Source organism: Misgurnus anguillicaudatus, chromosome 25, assembly GCF_027580225.2.
Source record: "Misgurnus anguillicaudatus chromosome 25, ASM2758022v2, whole genome shotgun sequence".
Taxonomy (NCBI): Eukaryota; Metazoa; Chordata; class Actinopteri; order Cypriniformes; family Cobitidae; genus Misgurnus; species Misgurnus anguillicaudatus.
The window spans coordinates 5,564,249-5,588,876 of record NC_073361.2 but is presented as its reverse complement, the minus strand read 5'-3'; the positions used below and the strand labels follow the sequence as shown (position 1 = coordinate 5,588,876).

Sequence of the window (24,628 nt, the reverse complement as noted above, 5' to 3'; positions counted from 1 at the left end):
TGGTGATCTCCGACTGGCGGAGTCTGGTGTCATTCGTGCCGGCATGAATAACAATCTTAGAAAACTTACGTTTAGCATTAGCCAGCACTTTAAGTTTGGATCTAATGTCAGACGCTCTGGCTCCCGGTATACAATCGACTATGGTGGCTGGTGCCTCAATGTCAACGTTCCTGAGTATAGAATCTCCAATAACCAGGGCACCTTTAACAGACGTCTCAGCCGGTGTATTGCTGAGTGGAGAAAATCTGTTTGATTTTAAAACAGGAACGTGATTTGGGTGCCGAATGTGACTATGCCGTCTGACAGTCACCCAGTTAGTCAGCCGCCGTGACTCTGAAGTCGGAACCGAGCCATGTGTATTACGCTTAGACGATGATGTATATAAAATATGCCTGGATATTGTTTTTAACACATTTAACCTTTATAAATGTCTGCTAACTCATACATTTCAAATATTGTTAAAGACAAGTAAATGGTCAGAAATAAAAAATCCAAATAAATACAAAAGAACAAACATACAAATAAAATAAACAGTGCTGTTCATGTTTTCAGGTTGATCAGGTAGAGTACAGAAACTAAATAAAGTAATCAGATAATAATGACGTCGTGCATTAAAATCCTTTTGGCGGCGCAATGATTCATTACACTTCATCATAACTGACAGTGCATATAGAATGAACATGAAAAATCTAAACGGGACAACATACCTTTGTTTAAAAATTGTGCGCAAGTCATAATCCATCCGGACTCATGTTTGTAAATTATCTTCACCAAGCAATCTAACTAAAACCCTTCACCAAAGTAGCACAACATTTCAGATCATTTGCAAAATGGAACACTTTTGTCAAAACTATACACAACTTTATAAAAACAATATTTTGTTACCATAAGAAACACACACATTTCACAAGAATTCAAATTTTTTTGAACCAGTTACACACTGCTGCTGCCAACCTAAAACACTTTTAGCAAGTCTTCTTATTGATTAGAGTACTACAAATGAAGTACAAAGAGAAAGTGCAACTATAAATATAATTGATTTCTCTCCATACCCAAATCAGTCAACATGGAGAATCACAAGAAAACATGTCCCAGTTGTCATGCTACTACAGTAGTGTGCATAACACTGTTAGCTCAGCAAACAACAGACAAATATAAAATACTGTATCCAGTACAGGTTACAGTAAATAACAACAACAACAAACATAAAAAATAATCTGAAAAAACTGACAATATTGTAAAGAAAATACTACGGTCATCCCTGCTGGAAAAACCAGCATACCAGCAAATTGTGTTTTGGTGCTGACCACCAGCATTCCCATGCTGGTCCATGCTGGTTTGGTGCTGCATGGCCAAATACGTTCATGTATTACACATTACATTAGCAACACACATGACGTGTTTACTTTTGATTCAAAATATAAGAAAGCGAAGTGCACGGTAATCCAACTTTCAAGAGGAGACGTCGCCCAAATCCAGCTTCAAATTCGTTATGGTTCATGAAGCAGTCATTGTGAAAATGCTGTGAACATACCATGGTGAAAAACCAGCAAGACCAGCATATGTTGTGTTTTGGTGCTGGTTTGCTAGTGAACACCAGCTAAACCAGCATCAGCACCAGCATTAGCACCAGCTAAACCAGCAACAAACCAGCAGTAGCACCAGCTAAACCAGCAACAAACCAGCATTAGCACCAGCTAAACCAGCATTAGCACCAGCATCCCATGCTGGTCATACCAGCATATGTTGTGTTTTGGTGCTGGTATGCTGTGACCACCAGCTAAACCAGCATAGACCAGCATAATTCCCATGCTGTTTTTTTCAGCAGGGTATAAACAACTTCTGACTGGATTGTGCCGAAACCGTATTAAACATAAATTCTAACCACTGTGTCCTGATGTCCTCTGTGGAAGGCCATAGAGTGTTATTTTGCCCTCGCATCTAAAGAGACAGTGTCTACACGAGAGATTTAATCACTTAAACGATTAAACAAGAGTTTACAAGCACACTCTAAACAGGGACCCCCAACATCCGCCATTTCCCTTCCCTTCTGCGCTCTCCACCCCCATTTTTGAGGGCATACCCAAGCAAAGCAGAGAGGGCTGAACTATGATTATATTGGTCTTGTCTACGTCACCAATCCCAGGAAGTAAACTGTTGCCTACAATCGTTGGAGACGATAACTCGAGTCATCGTTTTCTTTGAGGTATGTACTTTTTGAATATCATTAACATGTACTAATACACACCTACACACAAAAGGATGTTTAAAAACGTGTATTTCATAATAGGTGCTCTTTAATCATTTTTAGAATAATAGTATAATACGTTTTACATAATAAAAACCATAAACATCACATTTTTCTTTTATTGCATTAGTTTCTGTAACTCACAGGTTAACCACACACACGTACACAGCACAGTTTCATGCGAACATGACCTTTAAATGTAAAACATTCTAAGCCCTCCGCAATGGATTCATATGTAAGCTTAGATCATGCACAGAAAATAAGACTATTAGTCATGACCACAACTACTTTCAATACTATATGGTAGAATGTCTCATAGCTGCTTTAGAATACTAATGATTAGAAGCAATGCAATTGTTAATAATGCATGGATAAAATAATGATTATTCAAAGCAATGTTAATATTCATAATGCAAGGATATGCTGATGTGGGAAATGTCTTCATTTTCCTTCACCTGCAACAATCAGTTGACAACTATTAAAACATCATTTTAAAGACAATAGCAATAAAGATATGTTATTGATAATACATTTTTACTGACATCCATACAAGAAACCAAAATATTTGTAAATTTTTTTCAATATTTACAATATAGCAACAGTCCAGCAAGGCTTTTGGGTATGAGGTGAGGTAAGCATTAAATTCTCTCTGTGTATTCAATGTATTCCAAACGGCAAACCACAACGTCATTTTTTATAAGTCCCAATGATTTTATCCCTTAAAGCGATCCATGTTTCTCAACCATGCAATCTTGCCTTGAGACCACTGTCCAGCCAAAAAGTGCTGATAGACTTCCAAAAGTATGTTGATCCAGTTGTTTTTATTTGCTGAACTTCTGCAAGAATGAATGGTCTGGTTTTCATGGTTAAATACAAAATGTACAGCAGATTGTCAATTGTTCAAGTATTTGCCATTGTTATAGACTGTTGTTCCAACTTTCCATGACCAGCCCACGGAGGACATGTAAAAGGAAGTCCCTTGACTGCTGAACCTTTGGTGGTTTGAAATATTTTGATTTTGGTTTTCTGTTTTCTCTTGCCCCATTTCTCCTCCTGACTTTAATGGTTGTTCAAATTATTTGACCTTTTACTCTTTGAATGACATTTTGCCGAATCTCTGTAATTTTGACCCCACGCATTCGACCAGATATGAATTCATCCATGATTTGGATGAAGTCTCCAGGACGTCTATGGAGTTTATTTTTAAGGGCAATGGTTTGGTGGTGCGGAACCAATTCTCTGCTTGTGTGTTCTTGTCTTTCAATTGGCCCAGGTGTTTCAGCATAATACCTGACCAAAGTGGTAGAGTTCCCATGTATCTGCTGACTATATCAATTAAATTTGGGCAGTGGTATGGATTTGTGGGACCTCTGAATCCCTTCCTTGTCAGACGCTTTTCTTTTGTTTTGTAGAGTGTATCTTCAGAACGTTTTACAAAAGTGCCATTGTTTATGTTTACATGCACAGATAAGTGGATAACGATCAAAAATCTGCTTATTATAGAAAACTGTTTTCATGAGTTTACATGCCAATAAAATGGCTATGTAGAAAACCTCGTTTACATGGCCTTTGGGATTTGTCAGGGTTCACACAGAAAGTGACGTCACCATGTCAACATCTGCCTTTGCAATTAACAATGTCAGCGGAAAATGTTGGAGGTTGTGGTGTTGTTCCTGTTTTCGTGTCTGCATTATTTACGCATTCAAACAAGAAGTTTTTATTTTAACGGTACTACAGCATCTGCGTGAGTTGCTAAAGCAGCGTTTTTTCGTTGTTACTCCAAGAACAAATCCGAGGGTATGACATTCTGCCACCCCCTTTAACGTGTACCCCTTGCTCGTGCTGGATGGGCGTACACAGTAAGGACTGGTGGGAGCATGTGGTCTTGCTGGAGTTTACTGAAAATGAGTGGAGAGAAAATTATCGCATGTCTCGCCAAGCGTTTGGAAAACTATGCGAAATAATGCAAGATGTCATGAATCCCGACGATGTGCAAGTGCGTGCTCCTATACCTTTGCAGATGCGGGTAGCTATAGCTCTCAACAGACTTGCCAGTTGCGGAGAGTATAGGCTGGTAGGGAATCAGTTTGGTGTGCACAAGTCCACAGTTAAAAAATGTGTTCTGCAAGGGTTTGGTTCTTCATAAAATTGCAGAATTTATCAAAGTTCCAACATTGCAAGAAGCAGAGATAATTGCTCGGAGATTTGAGGAGAAATATCACATCCCTCAAGTAATTGGATGCATCGATGGGACCCACATCCCTGTCTTGGCACCGAGTGATGGCTAACGTGATTTTGTTCCTATGTTCTTCAGGGAGTTGGCGATGACAATTGTTGGTAGGTGCACTTTAGTTTCACAATGAAATCTATGTTACTACTACATGTATGTTTTGCTAGTTGTAAATATATTATCAGTATTCCACAGTTATGTAGATACGAAGCCTTTAAATGACAATAGTTTGCAAGACTATCAACACATACCAGAATAACACGTGCATGTTTACTTTTTATATACAGACACATGTCCTGTGTGTTGTCAGAAATGCATTCCACTGAGTTTTTAAAGTACAACATAACACCAAGATATTTCTTTCTTCTTATCTTTATAAATTTCCAGCTTTTGGTCAGTCAGCTGTAAAGTCCCAGGAAGTGCGCATGATGCAAATGTCCTGAAACACTCAAAACTGTACAACAGAGCTGACCTTTTTCCAAAGGTAGGCAACTGTACAATCAGAAACACAATTGGTAATGACATGAAGTGTACAAGATTGTACTGACAAAGTCCTTTCCCCTTATTTACCATTTCAACTACAGAAGCTTCTTACTTCTCGGTGATTCAACGTATCCTCTTCTGAAGTGGCTGATAAAGGGTTACACCCAGAGTAATGCTCTTACCCCACAGCAAGAGTCGTTTAATGTGTATCTGAGTGCTGCCAGGACTATTGTGGAAACTGCATATGGGAGGCTAAAATCAAGATGTAGGGTCCTTCTAAAGCGCAGCCATTTTCATCACACTTTAATTCCCTACCTGGCCACAACATGTTGTGCTCTCCATAACTTCTGTGAAAAAGAAAAGCAACAAACCAACTCTGCCTGGCTTGGAGGACACAGTGGTTTTAGAGAATGCATCTGCTCAGCCTGAACCTAGTGGTGAAATAGTAAGGCAAGCGCTTACTCAGCACATTGCAAAGAACTTCCCACTGCGCAAACGACATTTATATATATTTTTTTAAAAACATCACATACTTGAAATGGTGTTACGACATATGAACAGAAATGTTTGAATAATTTCACCTTATGATTTTAGGAACCATGTTCTGTGTAGTTTAACACTTCTTTTATTTAAATGTTACAAACACTGTGATATGACATTTCAAGCATTTTTTTAAACTCTTTCAGTGATTTTTATTGAACATAACTGCTTTACGTTACAATGTGTACAAAAATAATAAAATGTTTTAATTTAGACCAAACGTCTAATTACAGTAATTGTGCTTTTGATAACTATGAAATACACAAAGTAGCTGCTTGAAATCAAAGCATATACAGTCTTGTTCAAAATAATAGCAGTACAATGTGACTAACCAGAATAATCAAGGTTTTTAGTATATTTTTTATTGCTACGTGGCAAACAAGTTACCAGTAGGTTCAGTAGATTTTCAGAAAACAAACGAGACCCAGCACTCATGACATGCACGCTCTTAAGGCCGTGCAACTGGGCAACCAGTCGAAAGGGGTGTGTTCAAAAAAATAGCAGTGTGGCATTCAATCACTGAGGTCATCAATTTTGTGAATAAACAGGTGTGAATCAGGTGGCCCCTATTTAAGGATGAAGCCAACACTTGTTGAACATGCATTTGAAAACTGAGGAAATGGGTCGTTCAAGACATTGTTCAGAAGAACAGCGTACTTTGATTAAAAAGTTGATTGGAGAAGGGAAAACCTATAAAGAGGTGCAAAAAATGATAGGCTGTTCAGCTAAAATGATCTCCAATGCCTTAAAATGGAGAGCAAAACCAGAGGGACGTGGAAGAAAACGGAAGACAACCGTCAAAATGTATAGAAGAATAACCAGAATGGCAAAGGCTCAGCCAATGATCACCTCCAGGATGATCAAAGACAGTCTGGAGTTACCTGTAAGTACTGTGACAGTTAGAAGACGTCTGTGTGAAGCTAATCTATTTTCAAGAATCCCCCGCAAAGTCCCTCTGTTAAAAAAAAGGCATGTGCAGAAGAGGTTACAATTTGCCAAAGAACACATCAACTGGCCTAAAGAGAAATGGAGGAACATTTTGTGGACTGATGAGAGTAAAATTGTTCTTTTTGGGTCCAAGGGCCACAGGCAGTTTGTGAGACGACCCCCAAACTCTGAATTCAAGCCACAGTACACAGTGAAGACAGTGAAGCATGGAGGTGCAAGCATCATGATATGGGCATGTTTCTCCTACTATGGTGTTGGGCCTATTTATCGCATACCAGGGATCATGGATCAGTTTGCATATGTTAAAATACTTGAAGAGGTCATGTTGCCCTATGCTGAAGAGGACATGCCCTTGAAATGGTTGTTTCAACAAGACAATGACCCAAAACACACTAGTAAACGGGCAAAGTCTTGGTTCCAAACCAACAAAATTAATGTTATGGAGTGGCCAGCCCAATCTCCAGACCTTAATCCAATTGAGAACTTGTGGGGTGATATCAAAAATGCTGTAAAACCAAGAAATGTGAATGAATTGTGGAATGTTGTTAAAGAATCATGGAGTGGAATAACAGCTGAGAGGTGCCACGAGTTGGTTGACTCCATGCCACACAGATGTCAAGCAGTTTTAAAAAACTGTGGTCATACAACTAAATATTAGTTTAGTGATTCACAGGATTGCTAAATCCCAGAAAAAAAATGTTTGTACAAAATAGTTTTGAGTTTGTACAGTCAAAGGTAGACACTGCTATTTTTTTGAACACACCCCTTTCAACTAATTGCCCAATTGCACAGCCTTAAGAGCGTGCATGTCATGGGTGCTGGGTCTTGTTTGTTTTCTGGGAGTCTGCTGGACCTGCTGGTGGCTTGTTTGCCACGTAGCAATCGAGATGTGCTGGGAACCTTGATTGTTCTGGTTGGTCACATTGTGCTGCTGTTATTTTGAACAAGACTGTACGCTTATCTGGAAGTTCCAAAGTGCAGTAACAACCTATGTTTCCACTGAAGATCCTAGGACTGACATATATTTAAAGTAGTCTCAACTGTGCTATAACCACGTTTTTAACATTGTTATGCAAACAAAATAATCGAAATAATGTTATCACCTTGAGGTAGTTTTCCTGTATGTAAAAAAAGACACTTTAATGCAACAGGTCCTCCTAAAAAAAAACTTGTCCTAGACTGGACAAACATTCACAGTAGTTTTACACAATTGCACATACAAACATGTTTAACATTGCTATGGCAAAAAATGTGATAATACTATTAATATATCAGCTTGACGTAGCTGTCAAGTGTGCAAAAACTCAAAATGACACCTTATTGCAACAGTCCTTGTAAGAAAACAAAATTAGACCATTCATATAATTACATAACTAAAAACCTGGATACAACTACAAAACCAGCAGCATGTTATTGTGCCCATTACAGCTTATTCAGTATAGACCCCTTCACAGTTCACGTCACAGGCGGTTCCCACTGCGCATGTCGGGGTCAGAAAAGTCATTACAGCAGATTGAGTTGCGTATTATTCGGTATCGTCAAAAATGCCTACTTGCGTCGTGGGCTTTGAAAATCGCACCAGGTCTGCCGTTAAGTTTTTCGGGATTCCTCCAGAATACAACATCTGTGGCTGCAAGCAATTAAACGCAGACTGGGACAATGCAATGATCAAAGAGGCTTGTGTTTGTAGTGCTCACTTCATTTCAGGTAAGTCATTATTTTTCAGCCCTGTTAGATTAAACTAGAACGCCTAAATGGTATAAACAGTTTGACCCCATGCTGCGCATGCACCCGATAGTCATTAAATGTTTACAAACCTTGAAGGGGTCTATAGCTTATCGGTAAGAACTTTTAACAAAACTGCATGAGTAACTGCAGTAACAACATCAGAGGTTGAGAAAACTCTCTTCCTCTTCACTACTGCGGAAATGTGTTGCCTGAGTAACATGCAACCCATACATGGAAGGAGAAGGAGGAGAACTATGAAAACCTGGAAAAATGACTGGGCCTGTTGGGGAAGACGTGTTGTGGTAACACACTGCGCAGTCCATCAATCATGAGGGAGACAAAGCGCTCAGTAGAGCACATACTAGACTCAACGATATTAGAAATGAGTCTCTCCTCCCTCCTATGGTACTCCTGAAGCTGTGCTGACATCCACTCCTGATGCTGTTGTTGGAGCCTTTCAAGAACCAATTGGTTCTGAGACATCCAGGCAACTCCAGACGTCTACGTACTGCCTCTGTGAACTATCAAAGCCACAGCCAATGTAAGCCATGTACAATTTCAGATAAGTGTGTGTTCAATTTGACATACATTTCAAACACAAGTAACATAGCCAGTATGAGAATATGAATTATAAGAATATTAAATTTTTCTACAGCTAATAGTTTTGGTTACGTACAGCCCTAAAAAAACCTTTCAAATCATACTCATTAGGCTTTATAGGGTTCAAAACCGACCTTGGCAGCAATTCTGAGACTCTGCCTGTGAAACCTCATCAGTGGATGTGGCTGGCGTCCCTGTCACCTCAGACAAATCAGAAGTATCTGCTGTGTTATAGAAACAATTGCAAATTAAGGAACGGGTGTAAGGCAACTAGTTTAATGATGAAATATTACTGAAATATCTACTTACATGTGTTAGCCATTGTTGTGTTGTCGACGTCAGCTGAAGTTTCTTCAAAAGCAAGGTCAACAGCGTTTTCATCAATAGATGACAGAGGCCTGTGGCCAAGAAGCTGGTCCAGTTCATTGTAGAAAGGGCATTTCTGTGGGTCAGACCCGCTAGTTTTGTTGTGTTTCTTGGTTTTATAATAAAGAGACTTTAATGCCTTCCATCGACAGTGTACTTGTTCTACAGTTCTCGGAAATCCTGCATAAGTCAGTTTATCCGACAGCTTCTGAAACATTTCGGCATTTTGATGCTTCCTTCCATCTACCCTGCTGAAAAAAACAGCATCAAACCAGCATGGACCAGCATGGGAATTATGCTGGTCTACGCTGGTTTAGCTGGTGGTCACAGCATACCAGCACCAAAACACAACATATGCTGGTATGACCAGCATGGGATGCTGGTGCTAATGTTGGTTTAGCTGGTGCTAATGCTGGTTTGTTGCTGGTTTAGCTGGTGCTAATGCTGGTGCTGATGCTGGTTTGATGCTAGTTTAGCTGGTGTTCACTAGCAAACCAGCACCAAAACACAACATATGCTGGTCTTGCTGGTATGCTGTTTTTTTCAGCAGGGTAGATACTTTAATGTTTAGTTCATAGATTTAGCATTAGAGCAGTTTCTTCATCTCTCCAAAAGTGTGAACACTTTGCAGCCATGTTAGGTTTCGGTTTGCTTTAACTTCCGTGTGTGATGTTTAAGTCATGCACATGCGCACATGACCCAAGCCGCCAGAAAGCAGGTTAATGTGTTTACATGCCACGCGAAATCGGGGTAATGAGCAAAAAACTACCTCTGCCGATCTTTTTTGCTTACGCCGTTTATAGGCTTTCCCAGATAAAAGAAAACAATTTTACACGTTTACATGACCCCACGTGTTATCAGTTTATTAAACATAATCAGCGTAAGACTGTGCATGTAAATGCACTCATTGAGTATAGGAAGAGGTCCTTTGTTTGCTTCACACATTTAACTTTAGCCACCTTGCAGCACAGTATTTTTATCATGTGTGCAGCACATATATCAGACCTGCAAACTTGTCGCTTTTCTGCGACAATCGCCGTTTTCTTGGTCAATTGGGTCATTCACGTGAATCGCGTAGAACCGGAGAGTTTTTTTTTTTTGAGGTGGTGGGGGGGGTCGCGAGGCTGCCCTTTATCTGAATGCCATGCGGGCTAGAATTGCCAAACATCATTGGATAATTCTTATTGACATTTCTCTGGGCCATTCGGAATCTTAGCATTTGCTTTTCTCTGGTCCAATCAGAATCTTAGCATTTGCTTTTCTCTCGGCCAATCGGAATCTTAGCACTTCCTTCAGAATCTTGAAGACAGCGCGGTCCTTTGGATGAGAGACACACCTGGCTACCACGCGAGTCTGATGGACACTTTTAACGTGAATGAACCATCTTATTCAAGGTAAGTCAACTTTTTTGGAGCAAAAACAACAACTATTTGTTTGCATGATTTAAATTAGCGTTAGCTACCGCTTATATTGTGTTTTTAGGAACAAGTCAACGCTGAGTAATGCACAAACGTAGACCTTGCATAGAGTTTGTCTATGCTTCGAGCAAAATGACTAATGTTAGCTAATTTAGCAGGACGATTGTTAGCTAGGCTTATCGTTACCCGGGTGCTCTGCCCTGAGTTCCGATATATACGGCTACTACTCGAATTCTGAGCTAACGTTACCCTGAGTAACTTCATTATGGTGGCTGTGGTGCGCGCTTGCGCAGGCAGTCATTCGTGATGTGGGTAAATGTGACTGTTTACACAATAGCTGATGCGAGAGTGATGTTAAAGGAAAACCCACCGTTTTTCAATATTTTACTATGTTCTTACCTCAACTTAGACTAATTAATACATACCTATCTTTTTTCAATGCATGCACTTAATCTTTGTACATCGCATTGTGAATGTGTTAGGATTTAGCCTAGCCCCATTCATTCCTGGTGGCTGTATACCTGGTAAACAGTAATTTTTAACAAAGCGACAAATCTACCGACTTTTTCTGGCGTTGTTGGAGACTTTTGGATACTTTTGTGCCTCTCCCAGCTGCAGTCAGGGCAGGAGGTTCATCTGTCCGCGTGCATGCGGGAAGCCGGAGCTGCCTGATCACGCGATGGCTTTTATTTATGGCGGGATGTAAATAAATGGCATTTTATTAATGTATTTGTGTGAGCTGAGCAGCAGCACATTCAGAACAGACAAAGTGAATGGAGTTGACGCGTTAATGAGCTAAGTTATATACGTTACCTGCAAAACAATGTTTCCCATCATTTATCAGTTTATCCTCATATATGTTTTAAAACGGGACTACTTGGACATATAAACATGAATATATTTCGAAAATATATTTTAAAATAGGGTCTGAGGCACTCAGGAGGATAAAGATTAAAAAGCCTTTATTAATACATGGCTAAGTAGAATAAAAACATGCCTACGCGTTTCAGCCAACCGTTTCGTTGGCTGAAACGCGTAGGCATGTTTTTATTCTACTTAGCCATGTATTAATAAAGGCTTTTTAATCTTTATCCTCCTGAGTGCCTCAGACCCTATTTTAAAATATATGTGGATCCCTCCACTGAAGAGCACCGGAGGTATTTACACACTTTTTTACACCCGAGAAGCACTTCCAGCATTTTTCTGCTTTTTGTATCATGAATATATTTCGTTCCATGAGAACAGAAGCAGATAAATGAACGAGAAAACATTTTTATGCAATCCTGTGTATTAAAATTACATTAGTGACCGTTCATAGAGAAAGAGAAACGTTAAAAAGCCAATGTAGCAAGAATGCAAATACGACGTGATGATGTCACGGTTATGATAATGACGCAATGACGTAATTTAGCGACTTTCCAAGCAAGCTTTAGCTACTTTCCATTGAAAAGAGTTGGCAACACTGCATGGAGCCGGACGCTTGCGTGAGCGATGCTGAGGAGGAGGGGAGGGAGGACAAACTTGACCATGAGGAGGTAAAAGTTTACACATACAAATAAAGATACAGTAAGAACCGTTTCTACTAACATTTAACTTTACTGTAAATTTTTTTTAAACACAGCTAAACCTTACACTACACTGGTTACAGATGAATTGAGAGAGACTTTGATAAACTACTGGACCTGAGGTGGCGTGACCTCAGCCAACAGCCCATCAGCAGATGAATGTCTATAAATACATATAAATATATTGTTAGGACTTGTTTCTGTAAACATTTGTGCAAATAAAAAAGGTAAAGTCTAAAATACGCAGACTATGATAAACTTACTGAGATTTCAAATCCGTTTCTGCTAAACACAGCCTGGCCCTCTTTGGCGGTGGCACAATCTCATCTTGAACATCCTGAAGATTAAATAAATGTATATTAAAACAAAATAAAATGAACATTGAGTTCTGCTAAAGGCTTTTGTTTAAATCTACCTGTCAAGAAGGAGCCGGACGCTTGAGCGAGCGACGCCGAGTAGGTGAGGCGGGAGGAGACACTAGCCGGATTGGCCGACTGTTATTAGTTGAATGTCTATAAACACATATAAAAGTATTGTGAGAATTGCGTCAGCAAACATTACAGCGCTAAAACTTAAAAACTAAATGTAATATTACAAAGGTTAAGGCTGAAATGAAGACTAACTGTGAAACAGAAGAACAGTCAACCATGGCACTGTCTGCTTTACTTTGCTGTAAATAAAACAATCAAAGATTTAATAAAAGAAATGAAATTCTCAATTAAATTATCACTAATAACGTTTAGGGCAGGGGTCTTCAACCTTTCTGTGAAGGCTACCACAATGGATAAAACAATCTGGAGGGATACTTTTTGATGTAGTTTACAGTACTCAAAACTTTTTTGATTGACTTGTTGATTTTTACACGTTGGAGACCCATGGTTTAAGGCTTTGGTGAAATCTACCTGATAGGACGGTGGCGTCTGGGCCTGAGGAGGCGTGATCTCAGCCGACAGCCCATTTAGTCTGGCCCTCTTTGGCGGCGGCTCCATCTCATCTTGAACATCCTGAAGATTAAATATACATATATTAAAACAAATTGAAATGAACATTGAGTTCTGCTAAAGGCTTCGGTTTAAATCTACCTGTGAAGAAGGAGCCGGCCGTTTGAGAGCGCGACGCTGAGGACGAGAGGCGGGAGGAGGCACTTGCCGGATTGGCTGACTGTAATTAGTTGAATGTCTATAAACACATATAAAAGTACTGTGAGAATTGCGTCAGCAAACATTCAAGCGCTTAAACATCTCAATTTGAAAACTAAACGTAATATAACAAAGGTTAAGGCTGAAATCATGACTTACTGTGAGACAGAAGAACAGTCGGCCACGGCAGCGTCTGCTTTATTTTGCTGTAAATAAAACAATCAAAGATTTAATAAATGAAATGAAATTCTTAATTAAATTATCACTAATAAAGTTTAGGGCTTTGGTGAAATCTACCTGAGAGGATGATGGCGTCTGGGCCTGATGAGGCGTGATCTCAGCCGCGAGAGAGATCTCACAACTGGTGGGAGCATATTGCGGCGGCTTTTAACGAAGAGCCCATTCGTTTACATTGCAAATCTTGATGCCCAATTCTGATTTGTTGCCTATATCCGATTTTTTTTTACTGTGCGTTTACACGTTCTTTCAATTGCGACGCATATCCGATTTGCGTGTTTACACTTGCCATACGTCTGAAACATTGCGCATGCGTAATAGGGTTCATGCGCTTCACACTGGCCAAAATGGACGAAGCTATTATATGCTTGATGGTAGCTCTGCGATATTTGCAAACTTCGCAAAACATAACCACAATTTTAAGGTGGAAGGGGGGGAGGAGAAGAAGAATGGTCATCATTGCAGCCTACGCATATGCTTCAGTTCTTATGTCCTCGACCGTTCAGAGGACTGCCTGGGCGCGAGAGAGATCTCACAACTGGTGGGAGCATATTGTGGCGGCTTTTAACGAAGAGCAGTGGGTCTGAAATTTTAGGATGAGCAAGCCGACCTTTGATATGCTGTGTCAACGTTTGTCCACATTCCTCTCCTACGACGACACATTTCGCCGGGCCATCCCTTTGCAGATGCGTGTCGGGGTTGCTCTCTGGTGGCTTGCAACAGGTGCGTGCTATCGCACATTGGCGCACCTGTTTGGGATAAGCAGCGCATCGGTGTGCCTGATAGTCAGAGAGTTCTGTCAAGCCGTGCGTGACGAGCTGTGGCGCGAATACATTCAACTTCCGCTGCCGGATGAGCTACAGAACATTAGAAGAGGTTTTAAAACTCTCTGGGGATTCCCTCACTGCGCTGGGGCCATCGATGGGAGTCACATACCGATCATCTCGCCAGCAGAGGACCACACTGACTACTTAAATCGAAAGGGATGGCATTCTATGATTTTGCAAGCTGTTGTCGACCACAGATTTTGGTAAGGACAGCATTTAATAAAACAATTACACATGGTGAATTTAAATATATTGTCATCTGTTAAACAGCATTATTACTTCCATTGCATTGTCTTGATGTAAATGGTAAATGGACTGCATTTATATAGCGCTTTTAACAGACCTATGGCCATCCAAAGCGCTTTACAAGTTGCCTCACATTCACCCATTCACTCACGCATTCATACACCGACGGCGATGCAAGGCGCCATCCAGCTCGTCGGGAGCAGCTGGGGTTAGGTGTCTTGCTCAAGGACACCTCGACACTTGGTCCGATGGAGCCGGGGATTGAACCACCAACCTTCCGGTTTGTAGACAACCTACATGAACCACTGAGCCACTGCCGCCCCGATGTTGACATAGCTTTGGTCCCCACTGTTATTGTTACATGTTGCACTCTACATAACATATGTGAGAAGCACAATGAAACATACGGTGAGAACCTCCCAGCAGCTGGCCCTCCAGAATTCTCTGGCCCTCCTGAAGCAACAGGTGAGGATGGTGACCCCGTCTGTGCTGTGGACACTCAACCATTAAGAGTTCGTGAGGCACTGACCCAGCATTTTGCAACATAGCGCTGAACATGGTAATATGGCGAGATAAGAATGTGTGAATACCTTACAATATGATTGGAATATCATATGAATAGCGTACAATTATTTGTTATTATTTTTGATACTTTTACATTTGTGGTGGTATATACATTTAAAATTACCAAATGTTCATGTTCCAATAAACCAAAACCAGATTTATTCTTGCTGAACATTTATTTATTTCAACGGTATTCAGATTGAGGTAAAATGTTGAAAGTGAAAAGTGCATTCAAGTCACAAGAGATCAAAACAAGGCACAATTATTTTAGTTAACCTGAGATTACTCAAATGAACATTGGCTCCACATTACAATAAAAAAAAAATTCAATTCCCTGACTCCTGTTAAGGTACAAAAATGGGATGCAGGTGTTGCCAATTCCTATTTCAAAGGTTTCAAAAGCCACATATGAACAGAACAAACTACAGGCAGTTGTTATCCTTAAACTCATAGATTATCACGTTTAAACACTATCTATTGTCGGGGTGGGGCTGTTGGCTGAAGACTGTTGGGGGCTGCCTGGCCTTGCCTGAGCAGAAATGATAGGCTGAGAGTGTGTGTGTGACCCTGGTAGGAGGTGGAAGGTTGGGCATTGTGGTGAAAGGAAGGCATGTGTGTCTGAGGGTGTGAATGATGAGAGGACCCAGAAGAAGCATAACCATCATACCAGGTATGAATGTTGGTGGCTTCACTTTGGTGAGGTGTCACTGTTGTGCGTGTTTGATCTGGGTAAAAAGGTGCAGTGTGGGTATAATCTGGGTAGATGGGAGGAGGGCATGTATGATCTTGGTTGAAGTGATGAGCATTGGTATGATCGGGGTGTAAAGATGGAGTCTGGGATTGATATGGGTAGAAAGGAGGTGGGTGTGTGTGTTCAAACCAAGAAGGATGGGCTTGATCTGGGAATGACCTTGGGACAGGAGATCTGCTTGCGAGGAACTGGTAAACATCATCATCATACAGAGCTCGTGCTCTTGCTGGGCAGCCTGTAGTTTCAGCTGAAGCTCGGTGTCATCCGTCTGGGTGAGAGTATTGGCAATCTTCGCCACAAAAGGATCCATTGTGATTCCAATTTGTTTTTACGTTTTCTCCGTGCTTTAGATGTACCTGTGAAAAACAGAATGTTGTTATGTTTTGAGGATATTGTTTATGACAGCACCTACACGTTTTAGGAACAAGTAATTGTTTTCAGTTAACTGCAAAAATATAAAAGTAACCACTTTTATATTTTTCCAGTTAACTGAAAACAATTACTTGTAAAAATGGACACCCGATGACTGGTAAGACATAGTCAAACCTACCAGTTCCACCCTCCTGCTGACGTGCACCACTTGCTTCTTGGGTTGCTACGGTAGGCCTATTGTCATTTGAAGGGCTTGAGTAAAACTGCAAGCAGTGATGGAAGGGCCCTCGCACACCTGACACTGCCACGCCGTGGCATAAGAATTAAAGGGAACAGTAGTAAATAGGCATTTAAGCATGTAAACATAGGTGAACCATTTGAAAGTGTAGTATAATGTGCCACATTTCCTGTTGCTAATTACAAATGACAGCGAGGTAGCATCGTGTAAGATAGCATGAGAGAGAGAGAGAGAGAGAGAGAGAGAGAGAGAGAGAGAGAGTGAGTGAGCGAGTGTGTGTGGGTATGAGTGACTACATGTAAATATTGGCACGTAGATGTGTTCTGTCCAGGACTCTTATCAATCATGTGAAGTTTGGGACAAATCCGACATTGCATTATCATTGTAAACATGTTACTTCCTGTTCCCAGCTGGTGGCGCTATGACCGTAACTGACTATTGGCATCATAAGTGACTATCAGTGATGGGAGTAACGCGTTACTGTAACTCCACTATTTTTTTAAATCAAGTAACGCAATTACAATTACTGAAATTTAAATGAGTTCGTTACTCGCGTTACTCTATTTTGTAAAAAATAGACAAGACATATCTGACGTCGCAGGACCGTAGTTGGCGGCGCAATGATTCATTACACTTCATCATAGCTGACAGTGCATATAGAATGAACATGAAAAATCTAAACGGGACAACATACCTTTGTTTAAAAATTGTGCGCAAGTCATAATCCATCCGGTCTCATGTTTGTAAATTATCTTCACCAAGCAATCGCTGTATGACATCAACTTGCATTTGTAGTCCACAAAGGTAATAAATCTAAGAAATGTTCATATATTCTTAGATGTTTACATCGGCTTCATGGAAGAGAACGATCCGCGATTGTTGTTTCCACTAAAATATTCACACTGCGGTGTACACCCGTGTTAAAACTCCATAGTATGTGTGAGCTCGCTTTTAGTTTTAGTTTCAGTCTCTCCGTATCCGAACAAAAAATCCACTCGCTCTGTGTCCGTCTGACAAAACAATCCACTCGCTCTGTGTCCGTCCGACAAAACAATCCACGTAGCCTACTCCGTTTTCTGAATAAATATCTTCCTTTAATCCTGTGTATCATTTAAATCCAACAGAAAACAAACAATATATGACCAAAGAGCGCAGTCCCTGCGGCAAGCTTCACAAGCTGTGTTCCAATTCAAGGGCTGCACCCTACTAAGCATGCAATAAAAGGTGAGCACTCGGCCATTCAAGGCGCTCAGAAGTTCGCGAAGAGAACTGAAATGAGACGGTCTAACCTTCGGAGGACCCATAATTTGCCTCATCTGCTGCATGCGCATCGCGCCTGTCAGCAGGACACAGCGGAGACGTTTCTAACTTATTAAAATAAATATGAAATCAGAAAAATTATAATTTATTTTACAAAATTTGACATGTTGACACAATTGTCTCCAAATTTTTAAAGAGACACTACACAATTTTAACACATTTTATATTTTTGTAAACATGCAGAATATTTGTCTAAATGGTCTAAATGATATACATAAATAAACTAAGTTTACATATTAAGATAATTTCTAACAAAAATATTCAAAGGTTGAATCTAAAGCAAAATAGGCTCCTACAGTATGTGATATATTAGAGTCTTACGTGTAAAATAGCCCATCCATATAATTTTACTGTTTGACTGTTCAGTACTGTTCATATTTACATTTAAAAAGCAGACATAAAAGTAACTTAAAAGTTACTTTTCTAAGTAACTAATTACTTTTGATATACAGTAACCGGTAGAGTAATTCAGTTACTTTTAAAAGAAGTAATTAGTAACTAACGAATTACTAATTTTTTAGTAACTTGCCCAACACTGGTGACTATTGACATGTAGATGTGTTCAGTCCAGGACTCTTATTAATCATGTAAAGTTAGGGAAAGATCGGTCATTGCATAATCAGTGTAAACATGTCACTTCCTGTTGTCAGCTGGTGGCGCTATAACCATAAGTGACTATTGACATGTAGATGTATTCAGTCCAGGACTCTTATTAATCATGTGAAGTTTGGGACAGATCAGACATTGCATAATCAGTGTAAACATGTCACTTCCTGTTGTCAGCTGGTGGAGCTATAACCATAAGTGACTATTGACATGTAGATGTGTTCAGTCCAGGACTCTTATTAATAATGTGAAGTAAGGGAAAGATCAGACATTGCATAATCAGTGTAAACATGTCACTTCCTGTTGCCAGCTGGTGGCGCTATAACCATAAGTGACTATTGACATGTAGATTTCTTCAGTCCAGGACTCTTATTAATAATGTGAAGTAAGGGAAAGATCGGACATTGCATAATCAGTGTAAACATGTCACTTCCTGTTGCCAGCTGGTGGCGCTATAACCATAAGTGACTATTGACATGTAGATGTGTTCAGTCCAGGACTCTTATTAATCATGTGAAGTTTGGGACAGATCGGACATTGCATAATCATTGTAAACATGTCACTTCCTGTTGCCAGCTGGTGGCGCTATAACCATAAGTGACTATTGACATGTAGATGTGTTCAGGTCATGAATCTTAGCAATCATGTGAAGTTTGGGACAGATCGGACACTGTATGCCTGAGTTCCAGCAACCTGTTTCATAGCGAAACATCAAACTTTGGCTGGCCGAAATAGACACAAATTTTAATATAGAATCAAATCCTTCGCAATTTAGCATCACAAAGGCCTTAAGATGAGACTCGCCAAATATGATGATGATCCGACGAAAACTGTAGGAGGAGTTAGTTAAAGTATGACTGCTGGAAATGAGAAAAACTGAGCCAAAATCTGAGAAATAATTCAAAATAGCTGACTTCCTGTTTGGTTTAGGGCATGGCTCCAAGATACTTTTTTTGTAGGGCTTGTAATAATAAATGAGAATACAGAAATTCGTACATGTAAGTTAAACACAGTCCAAGGGCTGCTTCATTCAATATTTGAAAGTGGCGCTAAAACATGTTCCTTCAGGTTGCCAGCTGGTGGCGCTATGGCTATAAATTAAAATTGTTATGTAGATGTGTTCAGGTCAGGACTCTTATAAATCATGTGAAATTTGGTACAGATCGGAAATTGTATGAATTAGTTCCAGCAACTTCCTGTTTCATTGGAAAACATCAAACTTTGTCGGGCCAGAACCGTCACAAATTTTTATGTAGAGTCAAATCCTTCGCAATTTAGCATCACAAAGGCCTTAAGATGACACTCACCAAATATGAAGATGATCCGACGAAAACTGTAGGAGGAGTTAGTTAAAGTATGACGTCTGGAAATGACAAAAACTGCGCCCAAATCACAAAAATAACTCCGAATAGCTGACTTCCTGTTTGGTTTACGGCTTCGCTCCAAGAGACTTTTTTGTAGGTCTTGTCATGCTACAGACGTGTACCGAATTTCGTAATTGTACGTCAAACACAGTCCGAGGGCTGCTTCGTTGAAAATTTGTAGGTGGCGCTATAGAGCCATTTTCTCACGCCTAATTCTAAAGCCTACACCACATGTAAATTTTCATCACTCTTGACATCTGTGCAAAATTTCATGAGTTTTCGAGTATGTTTAGGCCCTCTAAAGTCCCGCTGAAGTCGGAGAAAAAGAAAAAAAATAATAATTAAAGCTGCAAGCAGCGATGGAAGGGCCCTCGCATGCATGTGCACCGCTACCCTATGGCATTAGTAAAGCAGTGAACCAGGGGGATATGAATTAAAGTGGGTAAATATAGGTAGATATTCAAAGGAAAATGTGCAGCAGGTGGCGCTATGACTGTACATGATTATTATTATATTGACGTGTTCAGGCCGGGACCCTTAACACACATGTGAAGTCTCGAGCAGATCGAACAATGTATGTCTGAATTACAACAGCTTTCTGTTTCATGGCGAAACATCACACTTTGCCAGGCCGCCACGGACTTCAACGAAAATTCAAGATCTTCTGAATATATCATATTAAAGTCCTTAAGATCAGTATTACCAATGATGATGATTTGATTAAATATCTAAGAGCAGTAAATCACAGCATAAAACATGTAATTTCCTGCAACCTCTAGGTGGCGCTATGAATAAAGCTGAATATTGGCATTGAAATGTGTTCAGGCCAAGACCCTTATCAAACTTGTGAAGCATGGGGCAGATTGGACATTGTATGCCTGAGTTAGAGCCACTTCCTGTTTCATGGCGAAAATGCCAAAATTTGTCAGGCTGCCACGGACACACCCTCAAACGAAAAGTCAAGATCTCCGCAATTTAACATCGCAAAGGCCTTTAGATTACATTGACCAAATATTACGATGATTGGATTAAATCTGTAGGAGGAGTTTGTTAAAGTATGAAGCCTGGAAATGACCAAATTTGCACAGAAATCACAGCGAAAATTCAAAATGGCCGACTTCCTGTGGGGTTTAGAGCTTAGCTTCAAGAGACTTTTTTGTAAGTCTTGGGGTGATAGATGATCCTACCAAATTTCATATCTGTATGTTTTTCATAGTGGGGGGGCTGTTCTTTTGAAATTTTGCAGGTGGCGCTATCGAGCCATTTCTACACGCCCACTTCTGGCGCCTATGCCACATGTAAATTTTCGCCACTTCTGACGTGTGTGCAACGTTTTATGACTTTTTGGGCTTGTTTAGCCTGTCAAAAATGCGATTCATTTAGCGATACTTGGCGAGGCCGCCATGGACACGCCCTTTAATGAAAAATCAAGGTCGTTGTTTTTTATCATCACACAAGGTCTTGAGATTACACTGGTGAAATATGATGTTGATATGGTTAAATATCTAAGAGCAGTAAATCACAGCGTAAAACATGGTATTTCCTGCTGCCTCTAGGTGGCGCTATGAGTGTTACTGAATTATGCCATGTTGATGTGTTCAGGCCTGGACCCTTATCAAACGTGTGAAGTCAGGGGCAGATCGGACATTGTATGCCTGAGTTATAACAACTTCCTGTTTCATGGCGAAACATCACACTTTGCCAGGCCGCCACGGACACGCCCTTGAACGAAAAGTCAAGATCTTCGCAATTTATCAAGGAAAAGGGCTTAACATCAGTCAGACCAAATATGATGATTATTTGATTAAATCTCTAAGAGCAGTAAATCAGAGCATAAAACATGGTATTTCCTCCTACCTCTAGGTGGCGCTATGAGTGAAGTTGAATATTGGCATTGAAATGTGTTCAGGCCAAGACCCTTATCAAACGTATGAAGCGTGGGCCAGATTGGACATTGTATGCCTGAGTTAGAGCCACTTCCTGTTTCATGGCGAAAATGCCGAAATTTGTCAGGCCGCCACGGACACACCCTCTGACGAAAAGTCAAGATCTCCGCAATTTAACATCGCAAAGGCCTTTAGATGAGATTGACCAAATATGACGATGATCGGATTAAATCTGTAGGAGGAGTTCGTTAAAGTATGAAGGCTGGAAATGACCAAATTTGCACAAAAATCAAGGCAAAAATTCAAAATGGCCGACTTCCTGTTGGGTTTAGAGCTTCGCTCCAAGAGACTTTTTTGTAGGTCTTGGGGTGATAGATGATCCTACCAAATTTCGTATCTGTACGTTTTTCGTAGTGGGGGGGCTGTTCTCTTGAAATTTTGCAGGTGGCGCTATCGAGCCATTTCTACACGCCCACTTCTGGCGCCTATGCCACATGTAAATTTTCGCCACCTCTGACATGTGTGCAAAATTTCATGAGTTTTCGAGCATGTTTCGCCCCTCAAAATTACCAAATGAGATCTCTGCAGAATCAAGAGGTTCTTGAGATGTATCATGAGGATTATCTGGATAAAAATAAATCCATTCTTGATGCATACAGTAAAAGTAACAAACAGAACATCAGAGAATTGTACGATGTAATAGGTCCGTTTTGGATGTGTAATGTACCCCCTTTTGAAAAATGTAAACACTGGTGGAGAAGCACTTCCTGTTGTTTTTATTTTTTTTCAGTTCAATTGGTGTTATGTTTAATATTAAAAGGAGGGATGAGAAATAAGGAATTTAGGAACTGAATTGTTCATAATACTGCAAAAAATTAAACTCGTGACTTTACTGAAAACTAATATTACATAACTGAAGACTTTACACAGTTTTTGGATAGATTAAATTAGCATGCTTTTTAATCTCTGATGGAGTTGACACATTAAGCTATGTTAAAATATAAAATATTTAGAAAGTACATGGTTCATTATCTGACAACTTTGACTACAAAATATACATTTATGTAGTGGTGTTTATTTCACAACTACTTGTATTCCCTATGTCAAGAATCAGTGAAATACAATGTTTTAACATTTGATATAACAATTGATATATATAACGTTAATATGACTTTGTATCCGGGTGGGGACATTAACATTAATGAATACACAACATTTCTCATCTGGCAACAAAACGACAACGTAATGTGAGCATGAATGTTCCTACCTGTAGGATCGGTGTCCTCCGTATCCACAGACCCTTCTTTGCGCGAACTGTCCAAAACATTTCTTGGGTTCCCTGCTGAAAAAAAACAGCATACCAGCAAGACCAGCATAAGTTGTGTTTTGGTGCTGGTTTGCTAGTGAACACCAGCTAAACCAGCATTAGCACCAGCTAAACCAGCACCAAACCAGCATAAGCACCAGCATCCCATGCTGGTCATACCAGCCAGGGCTCGAAATTGCGACCATTTTGGTGGCATATGCGACCGAAATTTAATCTGTGCGACCTTAAAATATATTTGGGAGCATTTGTGCGACTGCCCATTTTGTTGTGACGCGAGTTGATTGTGATCCTGCGTGCTGGCGCTGTCCCAGGTTCAGTGTTCTCTCCAACGATACATAACCAATCAAATTTCACCATTAAGTTCTTGCGTTTAATGAAGACCGCAGATTGGCTAATATGAGCGTCAGTCATTCCTTGTTTCAGTGAAGCGCGGAAATGTGAAAAGACGAACGCGTCTCGAGCATGACGAGAGCGAGACGATTACAGCCAAGGTGGTCCATGTTGCTGTGGAATACGACAATGCTGATGGTATGTTTTTATTATATTTTTTAAAACATTGCCTATTTAGTAGTAAAAGCATCCTGGTAATGCAGTTATCAATACCAATATATATTAGCCTTCTATATTAGGGTCACTTTTGTAATGTCACAATTAATCAGTGTTTTACGTGTTTGCTAGATTTTCTATGTAATCTTAATCATGTTACCTGTAATTGTTCAATTATTATTGCTGCTATACTATTTCAACAGCATTTGGGTATTAATTTAGGAATTTATGCAGCAAAAAATAAAATAAAATAAAATAGAAGACCAACTTTTAAATGCTGGCCATAGGACGTGTAAAGCCCGGTGGTGGTGTTTTATTTTTAATAAAATAAATCTATTAACATTTACATTGTAGTTGTGGTACTTTTTAATTTTTGGATGGATGCGCCTAAATTTTTGCTGGTGCTCCTAACTATTTAAAGTTGGGAGCACCAGTGCTACCAAATAAAAAAGTTAATTTTGACCCCTGCCAGCATATGTTGGGTTTTGGTGTTGGTATGCTGGTGACCACCAGCTTAACCAGCATAGACCAGCATAATTCCCATGCTGGTCCATGCTGGTTTGATGCTGTTTTTTCAGCAGGGTTGGCACTGGGCTTGTCCCCTAAAATGCTGTCCATTTGCTGGTAGAACTGGAATGTTATTCGCCCATTGCCACTTTTATTATTGTGGTCTTTTACCTCCTTGTACTTCGATTTCAGGGACTTTATTTTTCTCTGACACTGCAGCCAAGAACGTTTAAAACCCTGCTCCGCCATTGCAGCTGAAAGATCCTCAAAAACAGATTTGTTTCTGTACGAGCCTTGAATTTTCTGCTGAACCGACTCTTCTCCCCACAGGGAGATAAGGCAGATAACTTCAGCCGTCGACCACTGCCCCCTATTTTCGTCCTCCATGCTTACTGCGTTGTTGTTTTTTATCGCCTCCACACGTGCTACCGCCTGAGAATAATCTGACGTCATCCAGTCGCGGAGAACTACTAAATTGTTGCGGTTTTAATGACGTACAGAACCCATTGCCTCAGAAAATCCGATCTGCCTGTTTACACGACAGTAAATACACCTCGCTACGCAGCAAGTTA

At 40.1% G+C, this 24,628-nt stretch overlaps 4 long non-coding RNA genes across 4 annotated transcripts in view; 1 reads left to right on the top strand and 3 right to left on the bottom strand.

The window, feature by feature from the left end:
- Window positions 1-24,628, top strand: part of LOC141362158 (uncharacterized) — a 270,438-nt gene that overhangs the window by 124,275 nt on the left and 121,535 nt on the right. The gene's annotated exons all lie outside the window — the stretch shown is intronic.
- On the bottom strand, window positions 7,390-10,788 carry LOC129426357 (uncharacterized). Its single transcript, XR_008638395.2, has 3 exons — window positions 9,087-10,788; window positions 8,912-9,001; window positions 7,390-8,698 (listed from the first exon to the last, which is right to left on the bottom strand). It is a non-coding gene; the product is annotated as an uncharacterized lncRNA (long non-coding RNA).
- Window positions 11,646-12,790, bottom strand: LOC129426355 (uncharacterized). Its single transcript, XR_012367984.1, has 3 exons — window positions 12,722-12,790; window positions 12,390-12,638; window positions 11,646-12,289 (listed from the first exon to the last, which is right to left on the bottom strand). It is a non-coding gene; the product is annotated as an uncharacterized lncRNA (long non-coding RNA).
- Window positions 13,029-14,980, bottom strand: LOC141362114 (uncharacterized). The gene is made up of 3 exons (XR_012368090.1): window positions 13,425-14,980; window positions 13,209-13,305; window positions 13,029-13,130 (listed from the first exon to the last, which is right to left on the bottom strand). It is a non-coding gene; the product is annotated as an uncharacterized lncRNA (long non-coding RNA).